Genomic DNA, 12,411 nt, shown 5'->3' with positions numbered 1-12,411 from the left:
AGTCTCCATGAATACTAAAGGGCCTGACACAGGCACATTTTTTAGTTTTCCTTAGCCCCACTGAGCTATGTCCTAAAACCTCGCCCACCCTGTCCTAAAAACTACTCCGAACCCACACCCTGCCCTAAACCCTAAAACCTACCCTGTCCTAAAAACAAACTGACTCCCCACCCTAAACCCTAAAATCTACCCCACCCTGTCCTGAAAACTACCCCGACCGTGTCCTAAAAATGACCCCAGATCTCCCTCCTTAAACCTGGCCCCACTTACCTCTCTCCTCTGGTCGCTGTTCCTTCCTGTTCCGCCCGACTGCTCTCTCTGCAGTTACTACACATGTGCATGGGTAAAGGCATGCTTGCTAAGCGCATGCATAGTAAACGCATATGCTTGGTAATGGCAGCGTGGTCAGTGCATAGCTTTGCATTGACAGCGTTGTTAGTGATGTTTCCCAATGGCAGCCACATATTCTTGCTCAATGGCCACTTTGGTAAGGTATTCCTGGGATTTTAGTGAGACACTTTAGATTTTGGAATTCAGGATTGATTTTAAAGATGGACCATGGTTGAAATGTCATTCAATTTAAAATGAGAAAGGGCTGTCGCTTTTACATGCCTTCATCGATGTGTTTGATGCTCATGAATAGCTTTCCCCTTGTCCTCTCCCATAAGTACTATATTCCAGCCATTAGTTTACTAACACCTAGGCTCATATTCTCTTTCCTTTGAGACAAAGCAACACTGCACCAGAGTTGCTGTGCTGCCTTTCATCATAGAATGAGAGAAACAATCACCATGTCCACTAAAATATGGTGCATTATTTTCTCTCTCACAGAGCTGGTTTAGTTTGGCAGCCCTGCACAATGCACACAGCCTTGAGCCATGGTTCACGAGTGTGTGCTTTTTTTGAAGTACAGGCTTTGTACTGTAAGGCCACAGAAACTATGCTTTAAGGCTGTTCCCACTTTGACTGTGTGCTGTACAATGCAGCCCACATGCAATGTTGATAAAATGAGGAGACATGAAAGTATTTATCCGCGTTACATGGGCCTTGAGGAGTTTTTGATGCAAATCCCTGTCAACCACAGTTTGTAGAGAGGGATTTGCATCAAAAACTATGGGAGGCTGCATGAGAACGCCCATGCACAACCCATGGAACACCCCCTTGAAGTAAAGTAACACAAGGGAGCGTATAGCGAAACCCATAGCTATGCTTTGCATTATTTTGTGATACTCTCCAAAACAAATCCTGATTTGTGTTCGACAGTAAATCCCACACTTGTATTTTGCACCAGATGTGCATCAAAAAAGTGTCGCAAACCCAGCACAAAACGTTAATTAATCTAGGCTGGGTCGTGGAGCAATTCTGAAGGAGATCTATGTAATTGTGAATGTTTGAACATTATCTCATATGTAAAAGTGCAAAAGGAGAAGGCGTATTTACTGGCGCCGAGCAGATTGTGCTGTTAAAGGAAATGTGGTAAATTCTGTCTTCGATAAAAAGGAATGCATGCATTTTACATTTTCTGGTGGGATGTCATCCCTTTTGTGGCTATGCATAAACCAGTTGCATCATCTGACAGGTTTTCTTCAAGATTACGCTTGTGTAATAAAAACCGCATACAGCCCTAATGTCCATCTCATGCCTTCATTGTGTATGCAGTGGCTGTCCTGCTGGATAACGGGAGACAGATGTGAAAGGCAGCTAGTGACAAAAGGTATAAATATCTTTCCTACTGGCTAGAGATGTCATTCATAATAAGTGAACAGCTTCTTGATATTCCCTCAAGCCATTGTGGCAGACAGTTTAAGAGTGGGGCTAGGATATACTTTTTAGGACTGCTTTACAACAATCAGGTTTACAAATCTGAATTATGACTAGCCTAATGTACGCCCATTTATGTGCTTAACTTATGACTGTTTGGGTATCCATGTGTATTACTTTCTGACTTGTTTCAATTACGTGTCAGAATTAAGAGTGAGCAAAGTGGCAAGGCCTTTTCACACACAACCCTATTGCATTTCTTTTTACTTTTTAGTATGTGACCATCACAAATATTGCACTTTTTTAGCAATAAATTAGCGTTCGACAGCCTCTGTTACAATTAGTTTTATGAGAGATAACTTATTTGACTTGAAATATGACTTGTTCCTTCAAGTCAAAGGTGTAGCTACGGATGTACTTTAGTCCCAGAGATAGTTAATGTGTACACGTCTTTTTACAAAAAATCATGGATCTTTGTGGCCAACAATGCAATCCTCAGCACATTAAACAATGATACCGCTAAATAGATGATACGTTTCTGATTTGGACAAAAACAAGTAAAACTGTTTGTCAGCCTTTATTCAAAACCTACAGATTGCAACACACTGTTGCACTTCTCTAGTGAACACCCTAGAACATGTAAAGAAAATTTCCCTTTGGGGCAATTTCTCTTGATTAGGAGGTATTGCACTTACAAAGAGGACAATTTAAAAAATGAAAACATTCCAGTGAACAAGCTAATAAATAGGGGATACACAGTGAACAAGTTAATAAATAAGGGATACCCCAACAGACTAGAAAAAGCATCAATTTAGAGAGTCTGGTTCACACCACCTGAAACTCTTTTGATCCCAAAAAGTAAAGCTGACACCAGTCCATTGACCTGTGTGTTAACATACAATCCCAAAGCTAACAAGATCAAAAGAATAATAAAAAAACATTGGAAGATCTTATTAGGATTAGATTCTTCAAACCCTTTTTTTCCATTCTGGAAAGGTAAAATCTTGGGTCAGCACCTAGTGAGAACAACTAGGCCTACTACTAAAGCTAAAGATCTATCAGAAATGTGAGACCTACCACCAATTGTTGGACCTTTCAGATGTCAAAACTGCACTACCTGTAAATTCACAAATGACACTAAGGCCTTCATTATAAGATTGGCAGTAAATGCTGCCTACCGCCACAGCGACGGCTGCCAAAAGACTGTCACCGTGGCTAACAGCCGTCCGCCAGATTATGACCACTGACGAATTTCCGCCACAAGAAGGGTGGAAATTTGGCTTAGGCCATACTGGCGGATGGTGTTAAGGTGGCGCTGCTACCACTGCCAGTCGTATTATGACAAATAATACGGCCTGGCGGTGTTCTGCTGGCGGGCGCTGCTGGCAGTAACATTGCTCTATCCCGTCACCTGCCGGAAGACCCCCTGGATGCAGGTAAGTTGGGTTTCCGACAGGGGGGTGGGGTTGTTGTGTGTGTGTTTCGGGGTGTGTGCATGGATGTGTGAGTGTGTGCGTATATGTAAATGTGTGTGTAGTTTTGTTTGCGTGTGTGTATGCATGTGTGAGAATGTGTGTATGAATGGAAATGTGAATTTGTGTCGCGTGTCAGTGTGAATGTGTGTACGGATGTGTTTGAGAATGAATGGATGCATGCATGAATGAATGTGTGTATGCTTGTGTGAGTGAGTGTGTGTCAGAATTGTTTGTGTCTGCGAGTGTGTGTGTATGGAGGGAAGGGGGATCGGAAGGGGGGAGAGCGTGGATGGAGGGGGTTGGGGTTGTGTCTGGGGAGTGTTTGGAGGGGTGGGTGAGCCTCCTACCAGTGACAGGGAAGGAATTCCTGTCACTAGTAGGGCCTACCGCCATGGTTTTCATATTATGTTACGAACTCCACGAAAACCATGGTGGTAGGCAGGGTCAAAATGCCGCCAGTGGTACAATAGCAGCCTCCAGGCTGAAGATTGGTATCTCCGGCCCCGCTGCTGCTACCGCCATGGCGGTCGGAGTGGTATATTGGCGGGTTGGCTGCAGGGAACCCACCAGTTTCATAATGTGGCGGCATGTACCGCCAGCCTGTTGACAGTACTACCGCACATTATCACCGACCGCCAGGGTAATAATGACCCCCTAAAAGTGTAACTTTAACCCCTTCGCTGCCAGGCCTTTCCCCCTCAGGTGCAAGGCCGATTTTGCTATTTGGGGCTATTTGCGCTTAGGCCCTCATAACGTTTTGTCCACATAAGCTACCTACGCCAAATTTGGGTCCCTTTTTTCCAACATCTTATGAATTCTCTAGGTACCCAGAGTTTGTGGGTTCCACTGGAGGAGAACAAAAAAATAGCAAAAATACAGCTAAAGGATTGTTGTTTTCAGGAAAACGGGAAAACAGAGCTGCAGTAGAAAGCACATGTTTTTTCCCTGAAAAAGGCATCAACAAGGAGATTGCAGTGCTAAAATCAGGGTCTTCCCAGCTTCCAGGAACAGGAAGACTTGAATCAGAAAACTACATTTTTCAACACAATTTTGGCATTTTACTGGGGCACACACCATTTTTACTATTTTTGTGCTTTCAGCCTCCTTCCAGTTAATGCCAGAAATGAGTATCCTGGACAGCTAAATATTTCTGAAAAGTAGACAACATTCTTCTTTCAGAGAGGGGTCATTTATGTAGACCCTTCAAGATTTTCCTACAGAAAGTAACAGCTAAAATAAAAAAATATTGAAATTGAGGTGAAAAAAGAGCCATTTCTGTCAATGTTTTCTTCTATAACCTTTTCCAGCTATGGCAGATTTTTTAAAGCAATATACTGTTATGTCTGCTGGACTCTTCTGGTTGCAGGGATATATAGGGCTTGTAGGTTCATCAAGAATCCTAGGTACCCAGAGCCAATAATGGAGCTGCATCTTGCAATGGATTTTCATAGTATGCAAGGTATTCCTCAATTCATTTGGTGAAATAAAAAGAGTGAAAAATAGGTATCATGAAAAACTTTGTATTTCCAAATGGGCACAAGAAAAGTTGTTGAGAAGGAGTGGTTATTTGCTCATCTCTGAGTTCCGGGGTCCCCATACTAGCATGTGAATTACAGGGCATTTCTCAAACAAAGGTATTTTTTGCACACTGTCTTACATTTGGAAGGAAAAAAATACAGAGAAAGACAAGGGACCATAACACTTGTCCTTCTATTCTGTGTTCCCCCAAGTCTCCCGATAAAAATGGGCCTTAAGCCCACAACAGGAAACGCAACATGAACACATCACATTTTTACATTGAAATCTGATGTGTTTTTTGGAAAGTGCCTAGCTGTGGATTTTAGCCTCTAGCTCAGTCGGCTCCTTGCCTGTTAAACCTGTGCACTTTTGAAAACTAGACACCTAGGGCAACCCAGGACAGGGTAACTTGTAGCGCTCTCACCAGGTTCTGTTATCCAGAATCCTTTGCAAACCTCAAAATTTGGCAAAAAAAACAATTTTTTCCTCCCATTTAATTGATAGAAAGTTCTGGAATCTGAGAGGAGCCACAAATTTCCTTCCACCGACCACTCTCCCAAGTCTCCCAATAAAAATGGTACCTCACTTGTGTGGGTAGGCTTAGTGCCCCTGACATGAAATGCCCCCAAAATACTACATGGACACACCAAAATGATCAAATACAAAACAACCTGTTTCTGCAGGAGGAGGGGGTACCTGCGTTGTTGGTTCTCAGCTCAGCAGCCATCTAGGGAAACCTACCAAACCCAGACATTTCTGAAAACCAGACGCCCAACGGAGTCCAGGGAGGTGGACTTGCGTGAATCCCCCAGTGTTTTCTTACCCAGAATCCTCAGCAAACTTCAAATTTAGCTAAAAAAATAAATATTTCCCACATTTCTGTGTGGCATCACCGCATAGGCACAAATTTCCTACCACTACACGTCCCCCTCAGTCTCCCAATAAAAATGATACCTCACTTGTGTAGGTGGCCCAAGTGCCTGTGTCAGGGAAGAGCAAAAAATTTGTTGAAATTGAGGGGGAATCGAGCGGGTCTAAAAGAGAAGTTTAGAAAAAAATGTTTTAGGCTGACAAGTGGAACCGCATTTTATATCAGTATAGATGCAACAATGGTGGGTGGTAGGAATTTTGTGGATTCCTGCAGATTCCGGACGGTTCCATTACAAAAATGTAGTGAAAATGTGTGATTTCAAGCTAAGTTGGAGGTTTGCAGGTCATGCAGGTAGGAAAATGGTGCATGGTGCATGTGAAGCACACCACCCAGGACTCACCCAGATGTTTAGTTTCCAGATGTGTCTAGGTCTCATCGATTTTTCTGCATGGCAGCGTCCCAAAGTCCAAAAAGTGCAGCCTCCACCATTCCAAGTGGGATGATGTTGAGAGTTTGCCAAGCTCTCTTGACCCAAATGTAAAACCAAAACCCAAAATAATCAAATGTCCTCTTGCTTACAGTTGGGATAAGATGTTTTAGTGTGTGGAGGGAGAGCTGAAAGACTGTTACCCCCTTCAGTTGGGGAGGGGGCATAATCATGCCCATACTGTTTGATAGCCACCACCCCACTATTTCTTTTTATTCCCTGGCAGCTAATAAACTTTCTGCCCCTTCCCCCCACTTGGGGAGTGGATCAGGGGTAATTGCCCCATCTGCCCACCAACGGGCAGAACAACTTTGTCCCCATTTATTTGGGGTGTGGGTATGGCCATACCGCCACCATCTTTAAAAAAAAAAAATTCTTCCCTGGTCTCTGCCGGGCTTTCTACCCCCCTTGGGGCCAGATGGGCCTTCCAAAAATAGGCCAATTTTCCCCCAAGGGGGCAAAACTCGGCAACAGTAATGTCCCCCCATGGGGAGTGACCCTTCTCCAAGGGGCTGCCCACCAGACAAAACATACACACTCACACCAATCCCTTGTGCCTAAGTGGTTTCTGCCCTCCTGGGGGTAGATTGGCCTAATAGAAATAGGACGATCTGCCCCCAAGGGGAGCAGAAATGGACTAAAATAAATTTGACCCCCAGGGGAGTGACCCTTGCCTAAGGGGTCACTCCCCATCTGCTAGTCTCGTCCTCAGCACGCTGCAACCGTGGCCGAGGGCGAGACCAGCTGATCCCAAGCACCCGATGAGTTCATTGAGATGGCACAAAAATAAGAGAAGACCTCTTATTGTAATAGTAGGAATGCTGTTTAATATGTAAAATGCACTTGTGATTTGACATGCATAGGCCAGAATATACAACTTTTAAAAGTCAGAATCCTCCAACACAGGTCAAGAATCAGGTGTCGACAGAAGAAGCCCCACTCGTCACCCATTATAAACAAATGGACCATTCAGAGGACGACTTCACATGGTCAGCCATTTTTTTACCACAACGGAATTTGAGAGGTGATTAATTGTCCACAATTTTGTCCAGAGTAGAGCCCAAGACACCCCAACCAGAGTGTTAAATGATTCAGATGAAATATGGTCATTAATTTAAGAAGGATTTTGAACACCAGTGCTCACTACTGGATGATTGGCACTCAAGACTAGGAGGCTTTGTTTTCAATAATTGCAATGTAATATGGGTATTGAATAATTAACTGTATATATCTTTGTTTGTTTTAGCAGGTTTTGGTATTTTTTTAAAAACAGAAGTTGCCATTGATTTTATAACATAATGTAAAACAAACCAGTAGTTCTGCCTGCTCCTGGATGATTGTCACTCAAGCCTATTTGGATTTTATTTCAATAATGGCAATGATGTACTGTGCTGATTTAAAACAATACGTTTGCACCAGAGTGGATCCAGTTCCAAAATGGCCACCACTGTGCATTGTGAAATAACACAGATGTATGAGCCAGCCCCATGGTGCATCACGTGAAATGCTTTTAACTTACACCCAGCTCCGCCTGAAAAGTCTCTGCGGCCATGTCAGTATACATGCATGGATTTACTTCTTTAACTGGCTTGATTTTTGTGTGGCCGTAATAAGATAACACACATCCCGACGAGGACTGGGGTGAACAAACTGATTGGACACACCGAGCAGCCCACAATTTTCGTACTTCAAGTCATTGCATTTAAGGTTTGTCTGACCCCGGGAGGCGGAGCTGTGACCTATCATACTTGCACTTCAAAGACATTGACTCAGCTAACACACAAATGCCTTCACACTAGCCTATTGGACCCCCCCAGACTGACTGACTGACTGGGACCAGTGCACATTCCAGACAACTCTATGAGGGAACTACAGAAGCTTCTTCCACTTCAAAGCTGGCACCGTGTATAATTATTGGACCGTCGGACCAACTCTTCAGATCACTTCTGAGCCTGTTGAACACTCTGGAGAAGGACTTATCTGTTGTCCTGCTGCCCACCTGCAGGTAGGACTGCCCAGCTGCTCTGCTGCTGTGCTGTCCTGCTGCTTTGCTCCAAGATGGAATGTTCTACTGCCCTACTGCCTGAGGAAGAAGGACTGAAGCTACCACTTGAACTCAAGGCTACCAGTGTGGCACAAGGGCTAGTTAGCTGGCCTCCTGTTCTGAGCTACAGGGCTCCCCTGCACTGATACAACCTGATGAAACTCAATGCAGGACCATGCAGTGCACCTCCAGTTTGGCAGCCTCGCAGCATCATCCAATAGCAATGGATATTGATGCCTAAAACCAACCTATCTCAATGCATCTCAACGCACCTTGACAATGGATAATACATTGCAGGTTTAGATCGACGGCTTCAGAGGCACTGACCCAGCACAACAAATCTCACCAGGACAACAGGCCCAGCTCAAAGCACACTAGCTGTACCAGCGGCTTCATCGACATTGACACAGAACCGCAGATCCCGGTGCCACACTTTGCATTGCAAGCTCCCATTGACGGCTCCAGTGACCTTGACTCAGCGCAATGCATCTCAATGCAGGCCCTCACATTGTAGTTTTTATCGGCGGGTCCGCGAAACCTCATGGCACAAGATACTTTTTATAGTAGACTGAACTAAGTCCCTCATTACGACTTTGATGGTCTTTCAAAAAGACCGCCAAAGCAGCGGGCGCCACGATACCGCCAGTGCTGGTGGTATTTGTGGCTCCCTATTATGACATTTCTGCTGGGCCAGTGGACAGAAACAGTGTTTCCGTCCACTGGCCAGCGGAAAAGTCACATCAATATTGCAGCCGGCTCATAATAGAGCAGGCGGCAATGTTGATGTGCAGCAGGTGCAGCAGCACCCATTGCGTATTTCACTGTCTGAAATTCGGGCAATGAAATGCGTGAAGGGGCTGTGCCTGAGGGCCCCTGCACTGCCCATGCCAAGTGCAGGGGCTCCCAGGGTCACCCAGAGTCCCCCTTACAGCCAGCCTTTCCATGGCGGTGTTTACCGCCATAGACAGGCTGGCGTTGAGCAGCGCTGCCCTAGGGATTATGACCGCTTGGCGGAAGCCTGGCGGTCAAGAGGAGGGGCCGACGGTATGGCCATGGCTAATGCGCCACGGTCATATTACACTGGCGGAACACCGCCAGCCTGTTGGCAGTTTTACCGCCAGTGTACCACCACCCTCCAGGGTCATAATGAGGCCTTAAGTTCTGTATCCAGCCTGCACTCCATTGTGGTCAGCCTGAACTTATTACACTGACCTAGTCCACTACAATCAAATAGCCGCAATTGGCCATATCCCAGAAATCTTGCTTCTAAGTGCTACCTTTCTTCAAAATCTTTAAAATTGTATATCTCTGATTCTACTAATTAAGTTGTTATCATTTTGGCAGTAGCAATTAATTTATTAAAATTTTATCTTTTTGTTTCTAAATTGGTTTTAAGATTTTTCTTGTGTTATGTTCTCACTTTACTACTGTTTGTGTGCTGCATAAATACTTTACATATTGCCTCTAAGTTCAGCATGACTGCTTTTGTGTCAGCCTAGCTGAGGGATAAGCAGAGGTTATTTCAGTGACTTTTTCTGGTTCACCCTGACAAGGATTGTGGCTATTGCTTGAGTAGGATTCCATTTCCTTCAACCAAAAACCAAATTTTTCACACATACCCATCTTGAGTAACTGCAAATCAAAATGTGCTTATGCACATATGCCTAACTATATATTAGTTAAGTCTCACGGCCAAGCATACTTTGCAAGCTCAGTCAATTTGTTTCATTCATAAATAATGTACGACTATGTAAATTCAATTTTTCTGAAAGTATGACATGCCTGAAAATACTTTCTAAATCATTGTTGTCAGATGTACAGGCTTTGTTGAGGTCATTGATTATGTCTACCATAGGTAGATTAGAATAATTTTGCAGAAAATGAAGTAAATAGGAATGTTCATTTGCAATATGGCAGTACCTACTTAAGCATGCTACCAGACACCTTCATGCAAATATATGGTCCAAACTGTGCACATAGAAAAAAATTCACAAAGTCAGAAATCCTAGCAGGAGAATACCTAGGGTTACCTTTTGTTCATATTCACCCACAGTATGTCCTGGAAATATCCAACCTATACTTAACCTTAACCTTTGAGACAAATATGGTGCAGTTATTTCTAGACTGTTCTATGGGACTCAGAACTCTTTCAACTTCAGCTATCTCTTTCTTGTCCTCTCTTAATAGGAGGAAGCGTGAAAGGAACATTTCAAACCTATCTGTGATTTGAAGAGGACTGTTTCAATTTTGTGGTGGCCACAACTGTGTTCACAAACCATTGATCAGAAACAAACCCATCAAGGGAGTGGTATCTGGTTCACAAAGGTAAAGCAGTCTGTATAGGACATCTGTAGTTTCAGGATCTGGGATGCAGCCTTGAGGGGACAATATTCCATCAATCATTAATTTGTTGTCCCTATTTTGCCCTTCACTTTAATGGCTGTTTACCTAAACAATGCAGTGATATCATGTCCTGCAGGTTACCTCTAGCAAACGAAAATCCCCATCAAATCTCAGTTATTATGCTTGATGTTTAGTATTGATGAGACTTCAAACTTAAAATGTTGTGTTTTGGGTCATCTGACATTGCCATGTTTTATCAGCCTTAACTTAATACCGCAACACAATTAATTGGAGAGCAACAGCAGGATTTACTAATAACTAGTCTCCAAGGAAAAAGTTTTGTTGACTTCACTGGAGGATATTTCTTAGATGTCATCATTTCTCTTTTTAAGTGTCCTGTTATGAACCCATAAACTAAAAGTTCACAGTTCATAATGTATGCCTCTGACCGTAAAGTCTATGGCATATCTCAAAACAACTTATGAGGCCAAGGAAGGGGATTTCTCTCTCAGATGTGTGACAGAAACTCTGCAGCAAAATCTCACTTTAAGTGCTCTTACACGTTGGCCTGACCACAAGGGTTGGGTCTGGATGGCCTAATTAAAACTAGCCCAGGACACATTCTGCATTTACGGGTCAAAGATGCACACATGTTAATCTACACCAGTGGCAGGAGCCGCAAATCTCAAGGGGAGGAGCGGCCTGGGAGAGGGGGCCACAGGGGAAATAAAAGAATAATATTTTTTTTTTAGGTATTTGTTCCTCCTGCTGCCAGCCATTACACTCCTCTTACAATGGTGTTGTAGCAGTCTCTGGGACACCATCACATTCTCCCTTCAAAATCCTGGTACCTCTCTCATGCTATGCCTAGCATGAGAGAAGTGCCAGGATTGGTCTGAGCTGCTTCGTCTGTCCCTCAGACACTGCATGGGAGTCTATAGTGTAATACAGCCGGGTTGGAGAAACCTAAGTGCGCATGTCTGTTTAGCCTGCCAAAGACAGGCGGGCAAACAAACATACACATGTAGGTGCACTCCACTCAGCTACCCCTCCCATGGCCCAGCCCACCCACCCCACCCTGCACATGCTGGCTGAGCCAGCAGCTGAAAAATCAAACAATAGGAAAATATTGTTTTATTTTTCAGCTGTTGGCTTTTAGCCAGTTGGGTGACGCTCCTTTGTCATTGCAATGGAGCCACCCTCGTCCTACACACAGAACCCTAAGTATATTCAGACCCGGCTGCAAAGTTACATACAAAATCAGGTGCCAGCAGATCTGTGTTGCCTTACCAGTACTGCCTGTGGATAACCAATCCCTCAAAAGGACAATCACATTATGATCTTGGAAATAAGCTACTTACAATGTTACATTATTATTGTGACGTTTTTTATAACTGTTTCATAGAAAAAAATAAAGTTTGTCACTGTGTACGCCCTTTGAACTATAAACCAAGCATACAAATGCCAGTGATATGTATTTATGAGTGAAGCTGCAAATACATTTAACGTCAAACATTAGAACAGAAATATTTTAGTCAGTTCAAAGTGCATTGTGGCACAAGTTTTAAAGTATATAATTTTAGCTTCAACGCCAAGATGCGATTCAGGGACATTTTTGAGGAAATCATGAATTATTAACCCATCCAAACCTACAATTCTGTCCTTCAGTGAAATATATGTTGGTGGAACAAATTGCAACCAACAGTCGTTTCTAATGATCATTGGAAGAGGATACTGAGAAAGTACAATTATTATACAGGCATTCTGAAGTGAAAGAGATATTATTAAGACAATGGAGTGTGCCTCGGTTAAAAGGGGAGCACTCTTTTAGCTTAATGCACTGAACTACAGCTTTGCAGAAGACCCTCAAGACTAGTTCTCTGGTTAGAATCGGGTCCACACACCACCATAG

Source organism: Pleurodeles waltl, chromosome 4_1 (assembly GCF_031143425.1).
Source record: "Pleurodeles waltl isolate 20211129_DDA chromosome 4_1, aPleWal1.hap1.20221129, whole genome shotgun sequence".
NCBI classification, from domain to species: domain Eukaryota; kingdom Metazoa; phylum Chordata; class Amphibia; order Caudata; family Salamandridae; genus Pleurodeles; species Pleurodeles waltl.
This window is presented reverse-complemented; position numbering follows the sequence as displayed.